Source organism: Lonchura striata, chromosome 1, assembly GCF_050655825.1.
Source record: "Lonchura striata isolate lonStrDom1 chromosome 1, ASM5065582v1, whole genome shotgun sequence".
NCBI lineage: Eukaryota > Metazoa > Chordata > Aves > Passeriformes > Estrildidae > Lonchura > Lonchura striata.
The window spans coordinates 42460783-42483111 of record NC_140703.1 but is presented as its reverse complement, the minus strand read 5'-3'; the positions used below and the strand labels follow the sequence as shown (position 1 = coordinate 42483111).

The window sequence follows — 22329 nt, the reverse complement described above, 5'->3', positions numbered from 1 at the left end:
GAAATCTTTGCTCCAGAAGGTCTTGTGAAAGGAAGCAAAGCCAGGTTAATACATCTTGCTCTGAACATAGAACTAGAAAACAATTTTAGTTAGAAAAGACCCTAAAAATCTTTCAGCCCAACAGTTACCCAAATGCTTCTAGGGATGGTGACAGGACAAGAGCAAATGGCCTCAAGTTGCACATGGGGAGGTTTAGATTGGAGGTTACACTGAATATTAAGAATAAATTTCTTCACTGAAAGAGTTGTCAAGCACTAAAACAGGCTCCCCAGACAAGAGGTGGAGCCAAGACCCCTGGAATTGTTCAAAGAACATGTGGATATGGCATCTGAGGACATGGTTAAACGGTGAACATGGTGGTGGTGCAGTGCGGATGGTTGGACTTGATCTTAACGGTCTTCTTCAACCTTAACAATTCTGTGATTCTCTTTGATAAAAATTAATGTTAGACTTACTAGCTAAAGAGCTAAAAAGTTAAATTTGAACAAGTGTCGTTATTTTGTTTTAAAGAAGTTCTGGTTTCTTTGTTCATTTGAAAACCTGAAGACATTAGGAGAAATTTTCTATAACTTGTTTTTTTGTTGGGTTTTTTTTGTTTGTTTGTTTTGTTTTGTTTTGTTTTTTAATTATTGTTTTAATTCTCATAAACCTATTTCCTAATTAGAGCAACAAAAATATAATGAAATATTTACTTTTGTCCCAAGTCAAGCAGTTAAAAAGAAGGAAAGAAAAATTACAGTGAATGAGAAAGCATTTTGGTGAAAAACTTTCTAGTGGTTCTCCCTTGAGTGTTCCTAAAATTTAAATGAAACATCTTTATTAGGTAATTATTTTCAGGAAAATATATATACACAATTAGGATTAAAACTTGACATTTTCAAATTATTTTACATCTTTAGGTTTATTATTTTATTCCAGTGCTATTCACTTCTAAACTGAGTCCTTAAAAGTTTACATAGCTTTTTATTGATCAGAAGGATAGGAAATATCTACTTTAACACTATAAATCACCTATTGAAATCAGAATGTTTAGAAAGAGCTGCAGTACCACCAAAATTGTTCAGATTGCTTTATGGTATTTCAATTTCTATGATCTTTTAGCCTGCTGTTGTCTTTGCTTTTACTAGTTTGAATGCACTCATTTTCAGCTGGTTTAAATTGGATACTTAAATTAATGCATTGTCAATTTGCTCTTATGGCAGAATGAAATTAAAGTAGGAAACATAGATGTGTTGTAATGATAATATAGTTTTAAAAATGCTCCTGATTGCCAAAAATACACATTGTCACTAGCCAAATAAACTTAATGACACTCACAAAATGGTATTGGTGAAGGCTATTAACAAGATGTTCTCTTTAAAAATCAAATTGTTGTTCAAGAAGAAAATATATTATTGAATTTAAATGGCTGAATGCACACCTATTACTTTTGCAAGTACTTTAGATAAGGCAAATACAAGAACAAGATAATTGTAGTAGTAACAATTAGTATTGCCACATTCTCAAACAGTTATTTCCTTGATATTTAAGTTTAAAGTTCTTGGGGTAAAAAACTGGAAAATACTAAAACACTTACATAGTGTTCAAACATTAATTTTATTGAATAGGAAGGAAATAAGTAGGCAAGAAGCAAGGAGTCTGAAATTTAAAGTGTTGAGTTTTTTATTTCAGAATTGCAGTGTTTGGCAATAGCTTGTCTGATGGCTTCTGCTCATGCCAAATAGCTGCATGCACAGTTCCTGGTAGCCATGCTCATGTATCAGCTTATCAGATATCACTGCTTCTCAGCTCTGAACTTGTGCTCTTCAGTACAGAATTGTTGCCTCACAATCAACAAGTGAAGCTATACAGCAAGTGGAGGATTTTTTTGTTCAAGAAGACCCTTTCTTCTTTTTCAATTTCTGGGGGTTATTCCCAGTATCTAGTTGAAACCGTTTGGATAATATACTTGTTTTAAAATTTTGCCCTTCCAAATTTTCTCTTTCAGCACTTTAAAGCTCCTCACATATCTGCTAATGATGACATTTGTGGGCTGCCACTCAAATTCACAAATCTAGGGTTGCAATTCAACTTTGTTTGAATTAGAGATTACACATAGTAGAAAATTTAAATGCCTGTATCTTTCTAAGGCCATAAGCATCATTCTATGTCTATTGTACATGAAGGTTACATTGTGGCCATTTGTGTCAATAGGGAAAAAAACTGCATGCCTAGCTGAATTCTGTGACAACAAAGCTGTAAGACTGTGATGCAAAAGTCCCAGAGTAGGAAGGACAAAACCAGCTGCATTCTTGGCACTTCCTCTGTTTTGGTTGTGCCCCTACACACATGAAACATGCTGAAGATGTCCCTTTGCACACATCTTATTAGTGGGCCACCTGGTATCACCTTTTCAAATTTTGCTGCAGTCTCAATTTTGCTGCAAAAGTATTTAAAAGCATAACCCGAAGGATTTGAACTAACATTTTCAAATTCAGGCTGGAGTGTCTCACTTGAGAAATGTTAAAAGGCTGGGGATAGGTTGAGTGACTGCTTTGCACTTCTGGACACAACATGCTTGGGAATTGCAGTTCTGGCACCAACAGTGCAACAAGATCTTGTGTTGCTAAGATCAGTAAGTATGTGGACAAAAGAAAACCCTGGAACCATGCTTTCACAAAGCAATTCAATAGCCACCTATCCCTTTTAGCACAGTGGAAAATACCATGTAACTGGTGTGTTTTTTTTTGTTTAGTAACTCAGCTACAGGTCTTATAATTTTGCTTTGCCTGCTTAGAGATCATGTACTGCCGCTGTAGTTTGAAAAGCATTTATCTTTTAATGCCACAGAGCACTATGCACTCTTTTTCAAATTCAAATTTGCTTAATTCATTTAACTAGAGAGAATCATCTTCCTCTGGAGACTAGTGGAAGAGGTCACTTATTTAACATCAAATATTTTAATCATGATTGAGATTATCACCAGTGCTTGCTGCTGAGAATGTGTCATTTTCCTACCTCTAGGTCTTTGTTACTTGAAGAAGGTTATATTCCCATGGTCTTTTTACTGATGTGTTTTGGGGTGCATTTTTATTTCTTAGGGAAAATCACTGGTTTAGCTGGGGTATGTGTATGTTGGTATTACATACAAGTAGTTGCTTCCGTACAGTGGAGTAGAGAAGGTGTACTACAATAACTAGCAAGAACATACATATAAAGGAACATATATATAAGTTTCTAAATGTTGTAAAGTTCAAGAAATTTTCTTGACATTTTCAAATTCTAGATAAATTTGTCTAAACATTTTTGACCAATTCAGGCAGTAAAAAAACCCCATAAACTTAACAAACTTCTGATACCACATAAATAACAGGAATCAGGGCTTCTGGAAGACATTTTTTACTATAGATATTAAAATTCTTGATGGGAAGTCAAAATCAGATATTGCCCTTCAAAGGTTTTTTGTATTTTTTATTTTTCCCCCAAGAAAAATATTTTTAACATTAGGTTGTCTTATAATTCCAGATCAATAGTACACATGCACATGACATCAAACTTTTAATCATGCCCAAACCACATATAAAACTTTTAATTGTATTTGTTCACTGCAGATCTGTTCACAGCAGAGCAAGCATGAGATGGTCTACAAAGATGAGTAAGACAAGTGGGACCCTATTTTATGACAAATTAAACTGAATCTATCTGAAGCACTGTGCTTGAGTGCTGTAATAGCATGAGCTGACATTTCTAAATGACACAACCTATGTGGTTTCCAGTAGCATTTTATTCTTTTGAGTCAGATCTGGAAGAAGCAGAATGATTGCCTTGGGTATTGTTCTATACTCTGTGTCTTTTGGCCCAGAGATACTTGGTTTGATGGAAGTGTAAGGACGTGCACTGCACTGCAGTTTGTAATGAGGGTAGACCCCAAAAGAATTTGGTTTATTTGTTTTACCAGACAGAGGTCAAGAGAAATCAAGATTGCTTGCCATAAATATATGAGGGAGATAAATGCCAAAGAAAAAAAAAATCAGAACAGTTTAAGCTAAAGAACAGTGTTGGCACAAAAACAAGCTTGTTTAAAAATCCTTGAATGAGTTTAGACTCCAAATGAGGACAAATTTTCCAGCCAGCAATAAGGTCCAGAATAGCTTTCTGGTAGCTAAGATAAGTCAGCAAACAGAATATTAGCTATTGTTAAGATGAAGTGCAATCCATTTATGAGACTGTTTAATGCAATCAACTGAAACAAAAGAGAAAACATAAGCTCTAGAGTACTTCTTCAGTTGTCATATCATCTTCTCCCCTTCTCTTCCCAAATGACAGAGACATTAAAGTCCATTCACCACACTTAACCTTTAGCATCTAGCTGAATCTCGTCCTTGCAGCTCTTTGCACTGACAGTGGAGAGAAAAAGTGATGTGCAGAAAGCTGCTCATTCGCTACAAATTTGAATTGTCCTGAGCAAGTAGCCTCACTGTTTACTCTTCATCTATAAATCACAGCAAGAATCTATATTTAAAATAAGTACCTAAATTGAGTGGTATCATGCTGAACATTATCACATTTCTGCTTTTCTCCCCAGCTCTTAGTTATTTTTTTATATATGTTTAAACTACAGTCTTGTTAAGAATTTGTCATGGCTTCAGGTCTGCTGCACTAAAGTCTCCTTAGTAACTAAATAATGTCAGTGCACCCAAGAATTTTGAATGAATACAGGGAAGTGCTATAAACTAATGGTTCCGCATGTTTTTTTACCTTCATGTCTTTTTCCTCATGTGGTGTCATGTGGAATAAGTTAAAAACAATATTTAATGTGTTTGCAATATAACCCTATTTTCAATGATAAACACAAGAGACAACTTCCATGATGGCTAAGTAGTTACAGGTACAGCACACAGTAATGGAAGACTGACAGATATTTCAATATAGCTAAGTTAAAAGCCCTGAAAAGAAAAGCCTTACGACCAGAGAACCTGATGAAGCAGCAATTGCCTTTGCAAAATTATAACTGATTCTCCCCAAAACTCAAGACAAGATTTTGCAGCCTGGGTCAGATATATAAATAAATAATGGCTGAAATTCTGCTGGATAAGGAAACATTTCCAACTGTGAACATTTAATCTGCAATTAAACTTTTAAGAGGAAATTTTTAAACCAGCATAGCATTAAATTTAATAAAAGATAAAGGTCAGCATTTACCAGACTCACGTAAAGCAACTTAGCTGCTTTGCCCAGTGTACCTCTGCAGTATGTGTTCGTGTCTAGAAACACCACTTATAAAGGCTCCACTTTCTCTGAATAATGGACTTGATGAAACACAAAATCTGAAGAGACGCTAAGACTCTGAGCATCAGTAAAGCCACTTCTCAGTTTTGCTGTTTTTCTTTCTGTGAGGAATTTACTAGCATTTCGGCATTCTTTGTCTGCAGTGTTTACTTTTGTTACTCAGTACTCCCTCTGAGGCTACTCTGAATTTGTCTTGCAATACCATGAAGGCTGGTTTCCTAATTCAAAACATAGAGCTACTTTTTCTTTAGAGTTACCTTGCTGCTCATCCCAGCTCCTTAAGGGCATTGTGATTACACCATGGGAAGACTATTCTGCAGCACAGTGACACTGCTGAAGTGTTTACAGCAGCTGAGGAGCTGGCGTAAATGCAGATCTGTATTTCCACAAATCAAGACTGGGATCAGATATGATCAGATATGACTGCATATCTCAGAATTTTTATACTACTCTCAGAGAAACGTCAATTCTAGTGTGACTCTGCTCAGAATTGGGTCCACATAGTGATGTGTCTCAAGTGGGAAAATGTATCTGACTTCAGACTTCACACTGAATTTCTTACTAATCTCTTTAACCAAAATAATACAGTATTATCTGGCCATGCTCCAGTAACATTGGTTATAGCTACAGGTGAAGATTTCCCAAGCCTCCCTCAAGACAGAAACTCGTTTCCTTATTACTGCATAATGAAAAGTTTGTAAAACCTCAGGGAGGACAGAAAAAAAAAAAAGGTCTTGTTTTATCCAAATGGCTCTTCCATCGGAATGAACATACAGTACACTTTTAAAACCATAATTAGCCAATCATCAAGCGGGAAGAATAGGCTCAGAGAATTGGTGCTTCAAGAAACAGAAACAACAAATCATGGAACTTTACAGATTTTCCATATATGAAATGTAATTATCCAATGATAATTTGAACCCTAACATATTATTAAATCTTGAAGCTGAAAATTAATTATTCCTATCAAGATTAATTTGAATCTACGGGAAAAAGAAGCTGAGCTATAATCTAACAAATTCAAATAATTTTGTTCTTTTTGAATATACTTTTGCAAATATCTGTGAAACCTCTCTTGCCCTCATTACCTTCACAGGTCAAATCAGTAAGTAGCCAAATATATGAAGAAGTTTTTTAAAAAATTAATTGTATTGGCATGTGTGATACAATCTCAATAAAAAGAGAAGATGCAGAGTCACAGAATAGTAAACCAAGACACTAAAATGTTAATTCTGTTTCCTGCTCTTACAAGTCAAATCCAAGGCAGCAGAAGTAATTGAGATATCTTTCATAATTTTAAATGCTGTTTCTAAGGTATCTGAGCCTAGAGGCTATGCTTTGTCTTTAACACAGGCAGATGACCAAATTCCTTCAGGACTCATTTCTTAATGTGACTACCACCTTTGGGATGCAATTGACTAGTTTTGTCCTACATTCCTTTTGCACTAGTCTTACTCTCTCACCTATTATCATGAGTACTATCTACTTTATCAACTCTTTCTGAAAATACACAGCATATTTACAGATATATAAAGACTTGCAGATACTCATAAAAACTGTTGCAAAATTTAGCCTTTTTCTCCTGTTTTTAGTCTGCACATAACAGCTAGGAAAATGTGAAGGAGTATTTTTATCTTCATTATATCAAAATAATACTGAAGTATTATTATAACTGGAGTTATATGTTCATAGGCACATAGCCCTTTTTTGTAGGGAAGCCAAAGCTTCTCATTCCTCTTCAACTGCTGTACTCACCACTCTGCCTCAAAGGAGCATCAACACATCACAGAGTTTGAAATGTCCGCTCATTTCTTTTTTTAAATTTATGGCACTTAAGTGCATCCTAACTTTCTAGTTCCTCCATGGGAAAGATGTAAAATTTAAATAGTTGTCCTGATTCATTCTTCTTGCTTTCATCTTTCCTATTACCTTTGGGACAGCAAAGAATAACAATCAGTTTCCATGAGTGATCCCTTTAGCTCTAAGAAAATTTAAGAGGGTCTGTTGAGAGTAAAAAGCCAACCCTTTATGTCCAGGCATTGACTTTAGCCACACTCAGAGCCACTTCTTTAATTACACCCTATTTGAAAAGTGAACTTAGAGCTGTATAGCACGAAGTATCTGCTGCGGAATCTCTTGCTTGAGTACTGATTCTATCCTAACAAAATTTAAACGAGGTGCTGGAGGCTTGTATATATATGAATAAGTTATAATTTCTTTAATATAGTATCAGAAGAAGTATAAAGTGACAACATGTATGTTCTTCATGTATGTTCTTTTAAGAGAGCCTGGATCTAGGTTTGCAGAAAATGGAAAGTGAACTATTCTGAACAGAAAGATGGTCAGTTAAACTGAGACAGAAAATATGTTCCTACACATATATGTTCCTACACATATCTCCTAACTGAGACAAAAAATATGTTTCCAAGAGAAAAGTGTAGAGATATTAGAGAGTCACTTTGTATTGCCAGTTGTGAGTCCTATTCTCCCTTTTGGAAAGGTGAAGCAGTGCATCTGGAGATTGCATAGACACAGATGAGCAGGGAGACTAGTAAGGCAGCGTCAGATATAGAAGCGTGGCAGAGCATGCACCTGAGCTACAAAATGCTTCAGGGTCATCTTTCTGTTGTTGTTTTTGAGGTGCTTTTTTAAGCCTGGAATGGGATTAATTTTATCAGATGCATATATATTCTGTGCCAAAAGCTGCCTTTAATTGAATAATAGAGAAAAACAGTTTTCTGAGGTGCAGTTAATCTCCTTCTACAGTAGATGTCTAAAATTGTTAAAAGGAAAGCTAAAGGTAATTAGTATAGGTGAACATATTTATACTATAAACTTCTAAAGCTAAGTGAGATGTATCCCACCTTACATTTTTGGAAACTTCATTTTTCTAAGTTTTTTAAGAAAAAAAGAGTTTCGAGAAATTATTTTGGTTTAGTCAAAACTCTATTTCAGTCAAAAAAAAAAATGATGAAGAACTGTGGATTAGCTCTAAATGGAACATGAAATCTGTACTAAAACACTGTTATGTGTACATTTTCAAATTTTGATTAGTTGATCTTGAATTTAAACTAATTCACTTTAAACCCAGGGAATCTTAGAATATTTTCCATTACTTTAAAGATCATATAGTTCCAGATCCTACCTGTAGTGGAAGTGGTACACCTTTCACTAGATCAGGCTTCTCCAAGACCTATCCAGCCTGGTCTTGAACATGTCAAGGATTGAGGCTTACAGAACTTCTCTGTGAAACCTTTTCCAATGCCTCACCAGCCACAAAGTAAAGAATTTATTCCAAATATCTAATCGTAGACTACCTCCTTCAGTTTAAAGCCATCACTTCTTGTCCTGTCACTACATGACCTTGTTTTTTTGTGTTAAAACTGTGTAGATTTTCTGCAAATCCTCTTGAACACTGAAAGTTGTTTACCACATTTTTTGGACCTAAGTTAAGTGGTGTGTAGTTTCCCACTGTGCTCATGGGTTTTTCGTCTCTAGATAACAGCAGTACATTGGGTCTTTGCAGGCATAAGGGTCTTTTCTGCCACTTAGTGGATTTGTATAACTGTCATTTACTGCTAGACATTCCAGTTCACAGCTGACAATGTTGCTAATCAATCTTGTTTTTCAAAGATATTAAAAGCATACAACCTCAACATATTTGTTATAATCTTCCTAACATATATATATATGTATATATGTTTACTTGCATTTATAAAACAGTTTTACAATTTTCCATTTTGGTGAAGCTTTTCATGTTGATTTAAAACAAGATTCCAATTTTGTTCATATTAAATTGTCTCCAAAACCTTACTGTTTTCAACAGTGCAGAAGCTGGACCCTAAATACCTAATTTCTTTTTCAGCTTTAACTATGTTGCTCTTGTAGCCTGGATGAAAAACTTGCAATTCAGCTACTCTCTTTTTCAATATCTACTTTTGCCTTAAATATTCTTAATTTGCTTTACAGCCAGTAGGAAGGTACAAGTATTCATAGCTCATAGCAGTGACCAATTTAGACCAGTGAGCAATTTAGAAATTTCTTCAGAAGAATAAATTTCACTTGAGAAGTGTCAGGCTCTGTTCACTAGAGCAATCCATGAGATTAGGTGAGATGTAAGTATCAATGTCATAGACCCTCACACTCAATTCCATTTTCTAAATAGATGTTTAGTACCAACTGGTCTGTCCCAGGGTATTCACTTGGTCTCCAGCTGCCAGTCCAGAATGTTGAAAATCTCTTTTACTTTTTCATATGTCAGCACCTTATAAATGGCTCAACTACTCTGTAGATCCCTAGATACATGTTTTAGATAACTGAATTATACTCCTACTCTCATCTCTCTCAGGGCTGGCTTTAACTTCATGTTGAGATATAGACATTTCTACATGCAGATGCGTCCGTGTTAAGTAGTCTAAATTGCAGTCATCAGTTGGGGTCAAATTTATCTAACACAACAAAGGTTGGAGGTAGATGTTCACCTTGAAGTAGATACTTAGGCTAGAATCAATTGATTCAGCAGATTCATCCAGTGCAAATTGAGATTACTAGGGAATCTTGTTTGACTATCACAAGATGATCTGGAAATATCTAGTATCTTTCAGGTCCTGTGCCTCAGCCCCCACTCTTGTGCAGATGTACTGGATAGTCTAGCAAATGCACTCAGTTATCACTGGAAGACAACGTAGTGAAGCTATTCTTCTGTGAATTATTTTCTAAGAAGAAAACATATAAATCCCACTCTAATTTGTGCACTCAAAATTAGTTGTGATTTCAGTTTTTTGTTTCTAAGTCTATGCTTTGTCACTTAATTTCCTGGCTCTTTATTCTATCTTTACTTCCTTTTACTATGTTTTTGTCTTTGTTTATATTAATCTGCCCAATGCAGTCAGATTAATGAAGGATTTTTGAGTGGTCCTAATTTATTTTTCAGCTGAGCTCTATTTCCAGACTTACTCTTAGTTACCTTCAGAAGTGAGCTCTCGTTACCTTCAGAAGTGAGCTCTCAAACTTGAGATAATGCTAGCCACAGCAACAATGATTTTTATTTCTGTGACACATTTCCTAATCATGCTATGAGCATGAGGTGACCGCAATGTAGTCACCTCATTCAACAGCTCCACAAGTACAGCCTAAATTTAATTTGTGGGTATGTCCCTGTCACCTGCAGTTTTACATCATTATTGTGTTTTACTTAGCACTGAAGTATAAACTACAAACAGGGGAGCAATGACCTTACCACAATGAAAAAACATGGAAGTACGGTAAGATTCCAGCTCTGAGTCTTTTCTCACACTATTGAAAAACATGTTTCACATGAGAATCTCCTCATCATGAAATTTGATTAAACTTTGTAACTCCTTTTTCAAAAATGGCTGATCATATATGATCTTGTATGTTACCAGGTCAGTGCCTCAGTGCTTAGCAGAAGACAGACATCTGCTGCCAGGCACAGCTAGCCTCTCGTGAGCCCGATGGAGCATTGTCTCCATCATAATGTATTTCTTGAAAATCACAGAATCTTTGAATTATTTAGGTCAGAAGAGATCTTAAAAATCATCAAGTTTTATCCTCTCCAACACGGATAGGGTTATCTTCCACTAGGCCAGATTGCTCAGCCATGTAGCCTAGCCTTGAACATGTCTGAGAACAGGGCTTCCACAACTTCCCTGGGAAATCTGTGCCAGTTTGTCACCACACTCACAACAAGGAATTTCTTCCAAATACGTAATCTAAGCTTAGTCTCCTTCAGTTTAAAGCCATCAGCCCTTGTCCATACCCTTGTAAAAAGTCCCTTGTTAGATGCTGGAACATGCTGTAAGTTCCTTCACTTCTCCAGGCTTAAAGAAAGAAAGAAATAGAAAAGACAGTGGAGAAAGAGACAGGCAGAGACAGAGAGACAGAGAGATAAAACAGAATATACCCATGGATCCAGTGATGTCACTGGTTATTCTTTATCCTGGACCTCATGAGGAGAAGAGGAAGGACAGACATGGATCCCTTCTCTGTGCTGATCAATGACAGGATGCAAGGAGATTGACTTGAGGCTGTGTCGGGGAGGTTTATGTTGGATACCAGGAAAAGGGTCTTCACCCAAAGGGTGATTGGGCACTGGAACAGGCTCACTGGGGAAGTGGTCACAGCACTAACCTCACAGCGGTCAAGAAGCATTTGGAGAATTCTCTCAGGCATGGTATGATCCTTGGGGATAGTGCTGTGCAGGGTCAGGAGTTGGAATTCATTGTCCTTGTGGGTCTCTTCCTCCTCAGCTTATTCTGTGGTTTTGTGCTTCTGTGATTCTCCTTGGCAGGGGTCCCAAGGTTGTTCAAAGCTTGTCACTATTTATACATTTTAACAATAAAATAAATTAATGCTACACATTTCTCTTATTCTGTTTGTTAAATATTCCATCACTTCTAAAGCTAGTTAGTCCCATGCTGGGTTTTCCTCTTGTTTTGAGTCAGCAGATTTCTTCATTCCATGGGCTGTGGTTGGTGTTTGCACTCTACCCCTGCCAGAATTACCTTTTATTGAGTGGGAGTTGATTTCACCAGTTTCTGAGTTGGCTTTCCTTGTGGCCCATAAATTCTGCATTCTTTGTGTCCATTATCAGTAATGCCTCCTTCCCCCCTGCAGTTTTGCAAACATTTGGACAATAGTGCCACTTTTATCTTATCTCAAGCTCCTGTCACAGTGGCTTAGAAGAATCCAAGTTCCATGGAGGTATATTTGAGGTTACTTCAGTGGTCGCAAATGTGACTTATCTCATAACCTGGGCTGGTCTTTGACTGTGATATGTTCATGAGCAGTTGCTTATTCACACTGTTTGTCACAGTGGGAATTTTTGTCTGGATGAATTACCCAGGATGTGCCAGCCAGTTATTACCTCTGCCCAGCCTGGAGTTAGCACCATCCTGTCACTCAATTCTATGCTTTCCTCATGGCAAAGTGGCCTAAATAGTGTTTGGGAAAGGCAACAGTGTGTTTTAAGTCCCTAGAGATGAGTTTTTCTTCAGTGTGCAGGGCATTGACATAGTTCTGCAAGGGTACCTCAGGCTTCAGGAAAAGTCTTTTCCTGCTGCAGGTCCTTGAAATCTCAAAACAGACTTGTAGGGGTACAATTTTCTAAAGCTTGTTGAAAAGCTACTAGGACAACTAAACAGAAAGCTTTGGATTGATGCACAGTTTATTTTCTGACTGAAGTTTCTCCAGAACTGTGTGTTCCCCACTGTGCAAATTTATTACTCGCAGCCTTTGGGATTTGTTTGTTTCCCTTGCAGTTTATGCTGCTCACTATACTTCAGCTATGCCATCTGTTGTTCTTCTTTCCTCTTTCTTACTGTTTCTTTTTCCCTGTATCCTCATTCCAGGCTACATTAGCTGCTCTGTGTTTCAAAGGGTATTTAGGAACTTTCAGCTGTACTCTGCTACTGTCAAGTGCCAGTGGTGGGGAACTCTGAGTTCCTTTTCACATCCTGCATAAAGTATGAAATGGCTTCAATATCCAAATTATTTTTAGCCTTCTGGTGGGTATCTTCATCTATTCTTGATTCTTGCACCTCTATTGCAAAATGTGTGTAGGTTTATTCTTTCTACCCTAACGACAGATTTTCCTATCTCAATATTGACAGCTCTTGAAAAAGAAGGAATTTTTGTCAGAGTCAGGATTTTTTAGTCCTTACTCACTGAAATCATCTAATGCAAGAGAATTCTTAGCTTTAATTTTAAAAATATTTCCATATCCTTATTTGAAAAGATATAGTAAAAATGCTGCCACAAATACACCCAGTGTGAACCTGGGCAGGAAGATTATAACACTGAATCAATGAGTGACCAGGAAAAAAATCTTAACTCTCAAAATTTCTAAAGAAATAAAGTAACTGAATAATTTAAAAAATATTATAGATGTTTATTATCCACATTTTAAGGAATAAAATTCTGTTATCAGGTGTAAATGTTGAGGGACAGCTGGAATAAAACTGAATTATTCCGATTTTTTGAGGCTGAATTGGCATCACACCATGTATGCTCTACATTTAGTCTCAAATAGCTTGCTTTCTAAAGCAAGCCACAGTCACTTTAAACACTTATGAGTGCATGGAGTGCTGGGGTGCTGTGTTAGTGTGGTAATGTGCATTTATTCTATTGTTTGGATTCTTGTGTGTGCTTTGTATCTTATATCCTCTGTGCACAGCTTTATTTACTTCTATGCAGTAACTAGGGTGACTTCATGAATCATATTTTAAGAAAGAGGGAGAACACACTGAGCTGCTTTAATAAGGAGACACTGAATAAAGAAGTACCTATTTTGTATATAGCTGCACAATAATAAATTTATGTCACATATAAATACTCTGCAATTTTGGAGAGTATCACATTTGCTTGCTTTCTTGCTTATAAACTATAATTTTATATTGAAACCCAAGTCTTTGGTGAGAGAACTCTTGGCACAAAAAGCCTGGCCCATTCATTCTTCTACTTCATATAATGACACAAATAGCAACTGATAAATAGCAAAAGATTTGCTACCTGGGCAGAAATAGAAATTATATGAAAGGATATAACGTGGACTTGTGCTATTTACAGGGTCTTGTTCTGTTATGTGGACTTCTTGATGATTATTTGATTATTTTTTTATTGTAGAGGTGGAGGCTGTTGCCAATGAAATAGCATTTTTCAGATGTTAAAGCATATATGTTGAAATGATTTCCCTCAGCAGAAGAGGACAGCAAGTGTATTAATGCAAGTATCAGAAAACTTGATCACTTTAACAAGTCAAACTATTTACACTGACTATATAATGTAAGTTCTGCTACACTGCAAATTATTGTCTTCTACCTTTTGGATATGGCAAGCAGTTGATAAAGCCCTCTGAGGAATTTGCCACCCCTCTGCTTATCCATCTGTCCTACCATCTCTGGCTTTTGGAGAAACAGCTGTCTTTAAATATTATACAGTAATCTATGCCAAAGGAATGCATGCATTACTGGAGCTAGTATTGTCTTATGCATCCTAAAAGTGATTAATTTTTTAATAGGTTTCAAGAGATGCATTCATTTATCCAATAGGCTGAACAATAAACATGGATTGTGGAAGGTAGATTACCTCCTGTTTTTTCAGTTGTTAAGTAGCTGATAAATCTCCGTGGAAAAGTAAAATATTTATCCCACAGTTTCTGTCAGTATCACACAAAATCACAAATGCCATTCATAATGAAGAAATAGTAGCAATGTCACACTGTTTTGAGCAAATGCACAGTGGATAAATTTGAAAGCTCAGCAGTTTATTCCAATAGGAAAAGAAGATGTTTTGAAAATTGAAACAATAATCCTGTTAATATGCTATACCATACAATCCATAGTGCTTACATACTGCTGTTATTGAATCAGTGTTTTTCAGTTTTGTGGTTTAACAAGTAACAGGAGCCATGAAACACTGAAGAGAGAAGATGATTGCTCAAAATATGACACATCTAGTCACTTGAATGGGATTCACTATGTCTAAAGGTGGAGCATGACTATTTAGGCACTTGGAGGTTTTATACAAAGTCAAGGGTATTTCCCACTACAACTTTCATCCATCACTAGAGAATAACATGAATTTCCCACAGACCTTGAATTGTGCTTTTGACCCTTGTGTAAATGCCTTAGGTGAGCTAGGGCACCTTAGATGCCATCACAGAGCTATCAGCTTATGAATGTTGATCTAGATGGCCACAGCATAGATAACTGCACTTGACCTAGTCATCCTATTTTTCTATTAGTGGAAGAAAGAAGACAAAAAATATGAGGGCATAATTTGTATTACTGTGCTGTGCGTAGTGAACTGCTTGCTAAAATGCTTATTGCTCTTTGCTGTATGAGGAGCTTAGTGCTCAGCTCAGATACAGATTTACATGTGGTCAGATGAATCCCAGGCTATTTTATGACTAAATGAAAAACGTCTGTCAAAAATATTAAGGCATTGGCAATCAAGATCCCCTTCTTGATTGAAAAGGTAACCCAGAGAAACTCTAATCTCAGAAAGCTTTAGCTTCCTGGTTGCTTTTAGAAAGAAACAGATCAATCCAATTACTTGATTAGCATGAAGATGTGATAACATCCACTTATACTATTTACTGGGCTCTTATTTCATCCAAGTGGTTAGTGTGCTTGGATCTCTGAAGTGTTCTGCTGTTCCTTTTGCAAGAAAATTAGTGGGCAGCAAACAAGAGAGTAGTAAATTACCTTAATCTCCTTTTAATTACAAATGTGTAGTTCCTACAGACAGGCATTGCTGAGTGGATTTTAATAGTAGAGCAGCACAAACTTGGTGTGCACATTATGAATTGAAAGGTAAAATTGCTCTTGCTTGGGCAAGACATGCTTGGTTTTTTTCTGCAGCAAAACCCCATACTTTAGTACAGCTTTCTTATCTCATTTTCAGTGGGATCCTTTTGTGGCAACTGTCAGTGTGATTGCTCTTCCTAATATGAATACTTAATATTTTACTCTTAAAGCACTTAGTGACTGTACTGGTTGTGACTGAGACAGAGTTAAATATATTCATATTAGCTGATACAGGGCTATGATTTGTGCTGAGCACAGTGTTGATAACACAGGGATGTTTTCATTACTGCTGAGCAGGGCTTACACAGAGGCAAAGCCTTTCCTGCTGCTCACCACACCCCACCAGTGCAGAGGCTGAGGGTGCACACAAGAGATCGGGAGGGACACAGCTGCACAGGCAACTCCAACTGACCCAAGAAATGTCCCATAATGTATGGCATCATACTCAGCAATAAAACTGGGAGGCTGTCAGGCTGGCATTGCTCTGGAACTAGCTGGGCATCCGTTGATTGGTGCAAAGAAATTATTTTCTTTTGCATCACCCATTTTCCTTGTAGTTTCCTTCCTTCCCCTCTCTGTTTCCTTTTTTTTTTTTTTTTAATTATTAACTGTCTTTATGATCTCAATCCACAAATTTTCTCATTTTTACTCTTCCAAATCTACCCAATCGTGCTGTGGGGGAGCACCACAGAAGTGGCTGTGCAGGGATCAATTGCTGCCATAGTTTAACCCTAGCTGGGAACTAAGTACCAGACAGCTGCTCATTCACTTCTTCCCTCCCCTTGTGAAAGGTGCAGCAGAATGAGGAGAAAACAAATTAAAAGCCATGGGTTGAGATACCAACAGTTTAATAATTAAGACAAAGTGAAATAGTGTAATACTAATACTACTACTACTAATATTTGCAAGGGAAAGGAGAGAGAGAGATAAAAGTAAAGCACAAGATTGAATGATGCACAATACAATTCACCACCTGCCAAGAGATGCCCCGTCCATGTCCAGCAGTGACTGGTGATTGGGACACCCACTGTCCCCAGTTTAAAAGGTCAGCATGACATTCTGTAGGGTGCAATATGACTTTGGCCTGTTTGGGCCAGCTGTTCTGCCCATGCTCTTTCCCATCTTCCTGTGTCCCCTCTCACTGGCAAAGTACTGAAAAGCCCTTGATATATGGAAATCACTGCTGAGCAACTACCAACACATCAATGTGTTATCATCATTACTCCTATACTGAACCCAAAATACAGCTCTGTACCAGCTACCAGGGAAAAAATCTAACTCAAGACCACCCAGCCAAAATCTGGACAGCTGACTACTGGAATTAAAACAGTGACATTGTTTTGACTAAGTTATTGGTTGGTTTCAATCAAGTAATATTCACAGAAGTCACTCCAATAAATTCCCTAATTTGAAACAGAGCATTGATTTGATTGCCCTGTTAGTTTGTTCAGATCATGAGTATCTATGGAGTAAAACCATGTTTTATGCAGCATTGAATACACATAAAACAAATTAATAATGTGTTCAGATTTGTCCCTTGTACATCAGGTTTACCTGTTTAACTAGTTAACAACTTCATTTTGATGATTATTTACTATGCTGGCCAGAAAGTTTAAATATGATATTTTCAGTGAGATTAGACTGATTTACTGGGGTGATCAAGCAATAATTAAATGAAAATTAGAGAATCAGGAAGATTTCAGCAAGATTTCAATTGAAATTCCAGGTAGATTCCTGAAAATACCTAGGCTGATTTCTGCTGCATATTCCCAGCAGACCCAGAGTTAAGAGCTTCAAGAGACCTTGGGATAGTATATCTGGTAGCTGCTTTAGCCTAATGGATACTATTACATGAACTTCACAGAATGTCAGCTGTCTGCCTTCTAACTCTGTTGTGTCCTAATACACCAGCTCAGCAATTCATTCAAATTATCCCTTTAAGGAAAATGGGCATAGATAAAATTGTACACTGTTAATTTAGCCTTTTTTTTTTCTCTAAAGCTACAAAGAACTTAAAGGGATGAAATAATTAGATGCAAATTAACATTCATATTTACATGTAGTTAATTAGAATACTTTGTTTTATGTACCTAATCTGTTTTTGACACCATAACCTTTTAAAAGCCTCTCTTTGAAAATGTTGAAAACCTAATAAAAATATTAATTATAATATACCAAATTTTTATTTTTTTATTTACTCATACCTTGATTGTTAGACTGACTGGTACATTTATATTTTACTTATCTTTGATAACCATTCTATTTCAATGTATAAATATTAATTACCAAAGGTGCATGCAAAAGATAGAATAAAGGGAGTTTAGACAAGTCCTGTCAAATATGTGACTTGTGACTTCAGATATTAAATTTTAAAAAAATTTAAATAAAACAAGAAAGATCTTTAAAAAATTGTAAATCTAAACAACAGAAAATTCATGCCATGTCTGTTATTTTTATTGTGAGTCTGCCTATTTTTCCTAGAATTTTCATACTGTTTAGGCTTCTTTTCATCACGATCAAGTAGCTGCTGAACCCATGCAAATCCATGTTACATTTCATGACCAAGAGAAGGGTGTGACCTAGTCATAGTCTCTGCAGTGGATTCCTACACATACCACTAGATTAATGTGATTTTCACTCAGACCCAAATAATCCCAGACAGAAATACTGGACACTACACAACACAAGCAATATTCTTTTTTATTTTACATGTTTGTAGGTATGGAAATATTATACTAATAAGTCAAGGGCAGGATAGGCTGTCCCTTTGTCCCCGTGAATCAAGAGGTCATTTATTTGAGTTTCAGCAGTCTAGAAACAAATTATGATCTCAAATAAACATTTATGGGTTTACTATGCAAGCATTTTAGGCACTTAAATCATCACTATTAACTGTATCTTTTGTAATAAAAACAGTGTTGCTGCATGTTTTCAAAAAATAGAAAAATTTATGTTCTTCATATGTTGCTTATTACACCAAATGAATGAATAAATGAATAAATGGAAAAAAGACAAAAACATTAAAAATACAAAAAAAAAATCACCATTATACTTACATGTTTATGAAGCTGCTACATTTTAGGAGGTACAAAAAAATGTTCATATCATTCATCATTTAAAAATATCCATAGTATTAAGAGTGCAAGGAAAGCTCATGTTTATGACAATTATGTTTCAATATTTATTTTGATAGCTGTGTCTGTGAGATACTGAGTTGAGGACTCTTTTTTAAGTTTCTTACCTAGTCTAACAATATTCAGGGAGGGTAAATAATATGATTAAGCTGGGGTTTTTGACAGTGATGGCGCTTTGACAAGGGATTTTGCCTGTAAAGATTAAAATGGTGATCAAAATGGCCTCATGGAATATGTACCTTGTCAAACAAACATGGGATCTTTTTGCACAAGTTTGGTTGGTAATGGCAGCAGATAACTGCATTGGAATAATGTAGTTATACTTCCATAAAGCAGTTTTCCTTGTCTTTCTTCCTTCTGGTGAAGATACTGTTATGCAAAATCAATGAAGCTTAAATATCAGCTATGAAAGATGTATAAGAAAGTAATTACAAATGAAGTATCAGTGTGAACAGGATGCATAATCAGATGACTCTGAAAAGTTAGTTCTTGCTTTTCAACCTCTTAATCAATTATCTGACCAAATTTGCTGATCATAGATAATTAGTGAGCAAGAAATAATGGGCAAAGACCAACTCAACTGAATTATATTGCTGAAGGAAATTACTTTTCTTTAGACAACATATGTTTAATAAAGTCAAATGAAAGGGCATGCAGCAAGGACCAAAGTGTGTAGCTCACACATGCAGGATGAGAAATGGCATCCTGGTGTTCAGCAAAACTGTCAGACTTAGAGGAAATAATATACAAGTGAATATGAGCTCCCTGAGCAACACTGCAGCTAAGCAGGTGAACATGTTTTTAAATGCATTACTATAAAAATATTTAATAGGAGTGAGGAGGCTGTTTTTGTGTACAACACTTGAGAGACTTTTGCTACCGTGCCTACATGCATTTTTGGTGGTTGCCTTTAAAAGAGATATTGATATATTAAAATATTGTAGAGAAAAATTACAAGAGAAGTTCAAGATTTGGGAAACTAGCAAAATATATCCAAGATAAGATTATCAAGTCGTGGTCTACAAGTTCATATGTGGGAAAAATCGATTCTGATAGGAGACAGAGCTTGAACACATTAAAAAGGCCTGTGATTGGAAAATAGATAATTCAGAAGACAAACAAGAATCACCTCTTAAAATCATAGATTCATGTAATCATTTAGATTGGAAGGGACCTCTAGAGGTTATCTAGACTGCTTGCCTGCTCAGAGCAGTATTAACTTTAAATTAAGATCACTTTGAGCAAGGTCTTGAACAATCAAATTTGAATGTCCCTGAGGGTGAAAGTGTCACAGGCTTGGTATGTATCCTGTTCCAGCCCCTACACATTTACTCTGCAATTTTTTTCTTATATCCAACTGAAAATTCCCATTCCTTCCCATCTATAGCTTGTATAGCACTGAGGGGAGTCTGGCTCCATAATATTGTTTATTTCCTGTACATATTAAAAAGAGAATTTAGGTACATAATAACACTGCCATAATTGAAAATTAAATGCAATATGGTGAAAAGAAAATGCTTCTATTTTGTAAGTGACATGGATGGAGTTTCCAAGAGGTTTAGGGTTCATATAAGTCATGAGCCTGATGCAGGAGTTGATTCTGGATGAAATTCTGTGATTCTTACAACTTAATTTAGCTAAATTAAATTTTGATTTACTATAAAAGTTCATGCTAAACATTAAACTCATGCTACTATGCAGTCAATCAATTGCAAAAATAGTCTGGTTGAGTAATTAACAGAATTAAAACTGGATAGCAAAGGAATAAAATCCTTCCCTGTCCGATTAGTGATGCTCATCATTTTCCCAATAGTGCTGAGTTGGTAGATTCAGTATTGATTTGGACTCTAATTTACTAGCCTTGGTACTGGTATTTACAATCTTATGGAGATTAAATTATAGGCTTGGAGCATAATGTTGGAACAGTACTTAACTTCCTATATGTGTTTATAGGATCAACACTTTTCTAGACATGGAATATTCTTTTTAGTCAGTGAAGAGAGAAAGAAGTATTTCTAGTGAAAAAAGAAATCATGGACCAGAAGCTCAGACTAATTTTGGTGAGATTAATTTTGCCTCAAAGTGCCTTCTTCTATCCACTGATCAGGAAAAAGAATATAGGTGAATGATTCAGGAGCTGATATGGTACTCATCTAAATAATTATCTTAAATTGTGTGATATGAGTTCTGAGAAAGACTGTGTAAGACAATAAATATTAATAAAATAAAAATACACATAAACACTGAATTCTCAAATCACAAAATTAATCTTTATATCATTGTTCTCTCCTAAGAAGAGCAACAAAGATGATGAAAGGACAAAGGGCACGACTTACGAGGGGTGTCTGAGGATAGTTTTGTTCAGCTCAGAGGAGAGGAAATTGAGGGATGGTCTCTTTGCTGATTATCACAAGAAGATGATGAGTGGAGTGGAAGGTGCTGCTCTTTCTGGTGTTGGGTAATAGGCCTCAAGGGGAAGGCTGAAAACTGTGCCAGGAAGAGTTCAAAGAGGACATAGAGAAAAAGTTCTTCACTGAAAGTGTGAACAACAATCAGGAAAAGCTCCCCAGGTAAGTAGTTATGGACCCTAGCCTCTCACTGTTCAAGAAGCATTTGGACAACACTCTTAGACCTATGGTTTAACTTTTAGATTTCCCTCAGTGGAGTTTTGAATTGGACTTGACAACTCCTTTGTCCTTTCCAGCTCAGGGTATTCCATGATCCTATTAGTCTAATCTTTCGTGATCATGTATTTGGATAGATTGACATTTCAGCTGCTATTTATATTTCATAGCTCACAGTGACATTTTGAATAGAGACTCTGCTAGTGCATGTACAGAAGAATTGTACTTCTTCAAGTTTTTGATCATAATTTTATGCATATGCTGGTAATTATAACTTTGAGTATTTCAGACTCTACTTAAAGACAGAATTAACCCTTTCATTAATTTGATAAGTTTTCTCAAATATTAATTCAGTTTTGCTGGGGTTTAGTGGGAGATCAGTTTCTGTCCCTTGTTTTCTAGAATAATATCTTTAATCTTGTATATTTCTGAAATTAAAGCTGAAGTCTTAATTTATAATCAACATTTATATAAAGTAGTGAATTTGGAACTTTGTTCTGTGTTTTGATTAATATTTTTAAGGCTTTTCTTGTTTAAAAAATAGACTGCCTCATAAATATTCTGTTTCATGGACCTACAAACCAATATTTACATTTACATTCCTCCTTTCTAATAACTTGCATGAGTTACAGATCAATAACTTATCCATGCATCTTTCCCAGCATAAAAATAATAGAGTATTAAAGAAAGTGTTTATAAAGCTGTAGTGCAATCAACATACAAATGGAAGTAAAAAGCAGATTTTTGCATCTAAGGACTCATTTAATGTGTTTTTTTTTTTTATTGTGGACTTGATTTCCAAGGATTATCCTTTAAAACTAATACAGTTTAAAAATAATACAGTTTTGGATTATGTAGCATATATAATTAACCATGAACATTCATCAAAATGTTGTAAGTACAGTTAATAACCTGAAATTATAATAGGTGACAGTTTAAAACATTGATTTTTATTATAAATATAGACCACTGTGT

At 35.8% G+C, this 22329-nt stretch overlaps 1 long non-coding RNA gene across 1 annotated transcript in view; it reads left to right on the top strand.

Moving 5' to 3' along the window:
• The first annotated feature begins 10359 nt into the window (after positions 1-10359).
• The window catches only part of LOC110473742 (uncharacterized), a 51945-nt gene continuing 39975 nt past the window's right edge, over positions 10360-22329 (top strand). The window contains exon 1 of the long non-coding RNA XR_014953860.1: positions 10360-21618. This is a non-coding gene — a long non-coding RNA (uncharacterized LOC110473742). The remainder of the gene's footprint in view (positions 21619-22329) is intronic.